Here is a 6,217-nt window from a genome sequence, read left to right as displayed (position 1 = left end):
TCGAAACCCTAAAGTGTATGAGTAATTTTGAAGCTTGGAAAGTCTTTTTGTGCCATCTTGGAGCTTTTGGAGGTGAAGGAAGAGCTTTGAAGTTGTAGAGTTTCCGTCAAGACCTTGGATCTAATATTTACACCCCTTGTGCGCCTTTTGGAGGTATAAAGCTCCAATCTTGATGAGTATTTCATTTATATCTAGTTTTAGCTTAAAGTTGGCACCTTTTTGTCCCAATCTTGATCTTTTCGAGTATGGAATACTCCAAGACATTTGAGTTATCCTTTCAGATGTTTTAGGGTGTGTTAATTCATAAAAATGTGATCTTGGACATTAGTTTCTTTCCATGCATGACCTAGGTTGTCTTAATGGGTAAAGAAGCTAGGGTTTTTGATATGAAAGTCTTAATAGCCATGCAAAACCATAAAGTTGGAAACTTTATGGTTAAGGACACCTTTTAAGGTCTAGATATGGATTTTAAACATAAGTGCTTAAGAATTAAGCACGTAATGGATGGAGTTGATGGAAGCCGCATACATTGGGTGTACCAAAGGGTATGTTGCGCGTACGTGGTCAGCTCCCCGACTTTGGTCAAACATGTAGTACGCCCCGCATATGTGTTGAGTACGCCCAACGTACTCACTGAGTTGACTCGGTTGACTTTGACCTAGATGTTGACCATGTTTGACCTAAGGGTATTTTGGGTATTTTGATATGTATGTTGAGATTGTGTCACTGAATTCATAAAGGTGACTGATAGTGTTGATTTCAAAGTGGCCTGATATTCAGTTTTCTCATTTGTCTTTGAGGTGAGTTTTCTCACTGTATCCATGGGTCGAAAGCACCAATGTCGACACATTATTGTGTTATTTAGGTTGATAGTTGTTGTATGTCTTACATGATTTTATATGATGGGTTAAAATAAACCCCAGAGCGGGGCCACTATTCTATGTTTGGGTTGAAATAGAACCCATACCAGGGACCATATATGTATATCAGCTTGGTTATACCCTAGGGTTAAGCCCAATTGTATGTTTTGGTATGTGATACTTTGGGGAACTCACTAATCTTTGTACTTACAGTTTATGTTTATGGTTTCAGGTAGTTCTGGTTCGAAAGGGAAGGGCTCGGCATGATGGCACAACATCCTCCCCTCATGATTTTTTTCATTTTGAATAATTTTACTCTGATGTTTTGAATATTATGACCCGGTGTTTGATTTTCAACAGTTGTTGAACGATTTGTTAGACTTCCAAATGAGTAAATGATAATCTTTTTTGTTTTAAATGAAATTGAACTTCTAAAAAGACTTTTACTAAGAAGAAGGGGTGTGATGTGTGCAATCAGTCGAGCTCAAGTAAGTGGTTCCCAAGGTTACCCATAACTATGTATTGTGAGTAGTATGCTTGATATGAGAATTGCATGCTAGATTAGGGCTAAGGATACATTCAGGAATCATATGATAGAATTATCTGATTTGCGTGATGCCTTATAGCTAGTGGAACTTGATGCTATGTATTAATTGGAATTGATATCGTCTCAGTTAAATGCTAAGTTTATGCTTTTAAAGTTGTATAGGATTATGTAACATCTCAAAAATCACAACAAATTTAAACTTTTCAAAACAACCCATTTACTAAAAATAAGTGTTTACAAAACCATTGTTTTCAAAACATTTTTTAAAATCAGAGTCTCCCAAGATCCAATGTCATAAAAATAGGAAGATGTGCACAATCATGCCTTCGCTTTCCCACGATCCTTTGGAGTACCTGAAACAATCAACCAAAAACATAAGCGTGAAGCCTAGTGATTTCCCCCAAAGTACAACCACACAACATAACATATACAAACAAGCATGCTGGTTCCAATCAGTCATCGGACTGGAATACCCACGGGTCCACAACCATCGGGTTGGATTACCCTGACTCAATCAGTCATCGGACTGGAATGCCAATATACAACGGGTCCATTCAGCCATCAAACTAGAATACCCTCGGCCCAATCAGTCATCAGACTGGAATTCCAATATACAACGGGTCCACTCAGTCATCGAACTAGAATACCCTCGGGCCCTCTCAGTCATCAAACTAGAATACCCCCAGTCGGTTGACTCACGCACAAAGCAGTAAAACCAAAAAACCATAATATGTCGAGATATACATAACATATAAACATATAATCAGTCAACAGACAAACAGGAAGATCTATAGATCACTACCGTATAGAAACATCCTATAAACTAGGATACATATCTAACAGATCACTACATCATAGCAACATACGATAAACTAGGATTTCAATCCAATGGGCCGGTCTTGGTGCCTTCGACCCGAAAGTACAATGAGGAAAAATCACCTCTCAGCCTGAAAAAAATCTGAATCAATCTCTACTCTAACAGCCGTCTCTAGAGGTCACCTATTGAACAGATAGAGACCAAGGCTTAACTATTGCTCGAAATACCCAAAATACCTTAAGTATAACTTGGTCAACCCTGGTCAAAGTCAACGGTCAAGGTCCCAAAAGTCAATATCCCTTCCCAGCGGAGTACGTCCTGCGTACCAAGAAAGTACACCTAGCGAACTCTGATGTTGACCAAAAAGTGGGGTGCTGACAACGTATGTGCAACGTACCTCCAGGTACGCCCAATGTAGGCAACCCAGTCCCAAAAGTCCATTAAGAGCTTATTCCATTTAGCCCTTCCGTCCAAAACTCAAATTCATTTCCAAAATGATGTCCTAAGTCATAAAGTTTCCAACCTTATGACTTTGCATGGCTATTAAGTGCTTAATATCCAAAACCCTATGTTCATAACCCAATATGATAGTCTAACACATGCATGGGTTACATACAACACTCACGATCATATTTTTATGGTTCATAATAGCTCCATAATGGATAAAGTTTCCAACTTTATCCATTAGAATGGTCCCAACAAACAAGATCTAGTATTTAAGTCTCAAAGGAAACAAAAAGTGCATCTTTTCAACTTAATCCATTAAGTCCAAGTCTCTAACCTTCATATCTGAATCAAAATGATGTTTAGATGGATAAAGCATCGAACTTTATCCATAACAAGGTCGCAGGCTTTCAAGATCTAAACCTTATGCACTTAAAGTGAGCAAAAGCTCATAACACCCAAAACTAGCTAGATCTAGCAATTTCATCATCAATATTCAAACTTTATACCTCTAGACGAAAGATCAAGGTGAACAAAGTCTGGATCTACAAGCTCGAATGCAACCAACACTTCTTAAATGAGTTCCTTCTTCTCCAAGGTGCACCAAGAACACTCCATAGCACTTAAAAACACCTTCTTTTTGCTCACAAGGCTCAACCTAGGGTTAGGGTTTCAAGAGAAAAGTTGGGAACTGAAGGAGCTTAAATAGGGCTCAAACCACGAAAATAGGGCTCAAACCACGAAAATATGATTTGGGGAGGTGGAGGTTGAGAATGGAATGGGTTTGGGGGACTTAAGGAGCTTAAATAGGGCTCAAACCACGAAAATATGATTTGGGAACTGATTGCGTACACCCAACATACTCAATTTACACCCAACATACTCTATTTACGCCCAACATAATAGGGATGCCCTAGTACGCCCAGCGTACTCGTTGAGTACGCCCAGTGTACGCAACTCAACCCAAAACCGCCCTAACTTCAAACGGCCATAAATTCTTCGTTCCAACTATGTTTTCGAGTTCTTTATATCCACAGAAATGTGTTTAAGAGCTCTACAATATGATCTAAATATCTTGGACTAAAAACTTCTCGAAAAAAACCATATTTCACGCAAGAACCCGACCTATGACTTTTCCCTTTCTACCCTTCGGCCCAGAACACAATTCAAGGGTAAATTTTTTTAACTATCATTACCTCCTTCCACAAGGACAAAACTTTTCCTCTTTAAGGTCCAAAACCTCACAAAATTAAATTTGGGTCCATGGCTCAAAAATAGCAGGAAATAGGATGTTACATATTTGGATTGTATATCCCTAGAATGATCGATTTGGCTTCATTTCCTGTTCATTGTTTGGTTGTGGAATTAGTATAGAATCATCATTTGACAGTCTATATGATCCTATTTTGTGCATAACTTTCATGAATAAGGCAACCAACGATGTTGATTGAGGTTCTTGGTATTACGAGCGGTGAGAGTTGAGACTTCTTAGGAGAGCCTAGGATATGTATGTTGTTTAGTGAAGGATTATTATATGGTTAGTATGGTGACTTAGAGGAATCAAGGTTGCTCTTAAGGAAGGTACATGTATGTGTTAAGGTAGTTTTGGCCAGTTGATAACGTCTATTTTATGCATATATTTATGACATTTTGTTATTATTTTATACTATGTTTTTATGCTATTTAGAACTAAAAGATACTTAATATGCTTTGATATGTTAAATTACAGTTAAAATGTGAGCTGGAATGCAAAAGGAGGAGAAAGGAGCTAAAAAGACGCAAAAAGGGTGTTGCTGGACAGCTTGACCCATTGTTATGAAAAGTAGAAAGAATTTCGGACAACTTTATTGTTCTGAGAAAATGTTGATTCCAAACTAACTCGTCGAGTTTAACACAAATTCTCCATGTGGTGTAGAAGCTTCGCGATTATTGACTATGACTTGGGGAATACGTGATTTTAATGAAGAACACGCCGAGTTGGTGTCCAAAATCCTCGAGTTGACACTGAAAACTATACATAGAGCCAAAAATTAGCCCTAAAGAGAGAGCTTACACCCTAGATTGATTCCTGTGATTATAAATCCCCAAGAAGCCGTTTTGAGGGTCTAGGAGGCGGCCGGAAGACCGTTAAGCTGAAAGGAGCTAAGATCTGAAGGATTTGAGAGCAGATTCATGCCGGTAATCATGTGGTTACTTTTTATGAAAAATATTAGCATTTAAACATGATTATATATGCAATTACTTTCTGATTTGGTGTTAAAACCCTTTGCTTTGTGTTTATGATTTGATGAACCCTTGATTTTGTGGATTAATTGCTATTTGGATTGTTTTATTTGTGTTTAATTTATCTTGTTAAGCTTGTTAAAAGATCCTTATGTGTTAATGACAATTATTTGATGTTGATGACTAAGCATATTGAGTTGTATGAACATCTGCTTGATACTTGAATCTTATTGTTTTGTGAAAACAAGATTGTAAGCCTAGTGTTGTGAACATAACCTAGGGTTAACTAGAAAGTAAGTGAATTAATATGTGAGCATGTGTAATGACCAACCACAAATGAGTTAATTGAACCAACTAATTTGATTAACTATTATTACAAGTCTTGCTTGATTCGAACTGAACACTAGGAAACCTGTTAGTTTAATCAACTGATCAATGCTTGAATTAACTTGTTTACTAAAGGATTAGTAATAGTGAACATGAACCTAATCATTTTAGGAATCAGTGAACATGAATAAATAAATTTGTGTGTGCAATTATCTACAATTTTAAGATGTAATTTGTCTAAACCAAAGTCCCTAAAGAGATTTGTCTTCGGTCAGTTTATCGTGATTTATTGTTTAATCGATTGTTTGAGATGTAATTCCATAAAACTTTTCTTTATTGCTTTCGTGGTTTTTGTGTAACCAATAGTCAAAAATTGTAATTTAATTCACTACCGTTCCCCTTGTGTTGGACATCCTTGCTTATCAAAACTATACTATACACGATCAGGTTCACTGCCTGTAAGGTGTGGTTTAGGTGCGATAAACAAGGAATTACAAATAATAAACTAGTTCATTAACTATACACATCAAGTTTTTGGTGCCGTTGCCGGGGAACGGTTTTCAATTAATTTTGTTTATTTGATTATTCGTTATTTGTTTTTAATTTGTTTTTAGTTTTATTTTATTTTCATTGATATAATGCCACTTGTCGGGAAGGTTTTTGTTGTTATTTGCAGGAATTTATGATCATACGCATTGCTTGGTTTTTACTTTTTGCATGGGTTTCGAGATTGCAAGCGATTAGGGAATTCTTGACTTTTTTAGTCTACTACTTTGGTGATTTGTCCAACTCAATCCACATGGTGTAGTATAGCAAGGCATATCGTGGTGGTTAAGTGGAAGACCGAATTCTTTCTACTTTTGACTAGTTGGGTCAACTCTTGTTCTACTTATTAGTCAACGGTGCAAAGAAAACAAAGGAAATAGTCTGACAGGTCCCGAAAGCTTTTGTTTTCACAAACCACCTCTTGCATGCAAGGGATTTAATCAACAATTGTAG

Source organism: Lactuca virosa, chromosome 4, assembly GCF_052849685.1.
Source record: "Lactuca virosa cultivar CGN04683 chromosome 4, Lactuca_virosa_CGN04683_v6, whole genome shotgun sequence".
NCBI lineage: Eukaryota > Viridiplantae > Streptophyta > Magnoliopsida > Asterales > Asteraceae > Lactuca > Lactuca virosa.
This window is presented reverse-complemented; position numbering follows the sequence as displayed.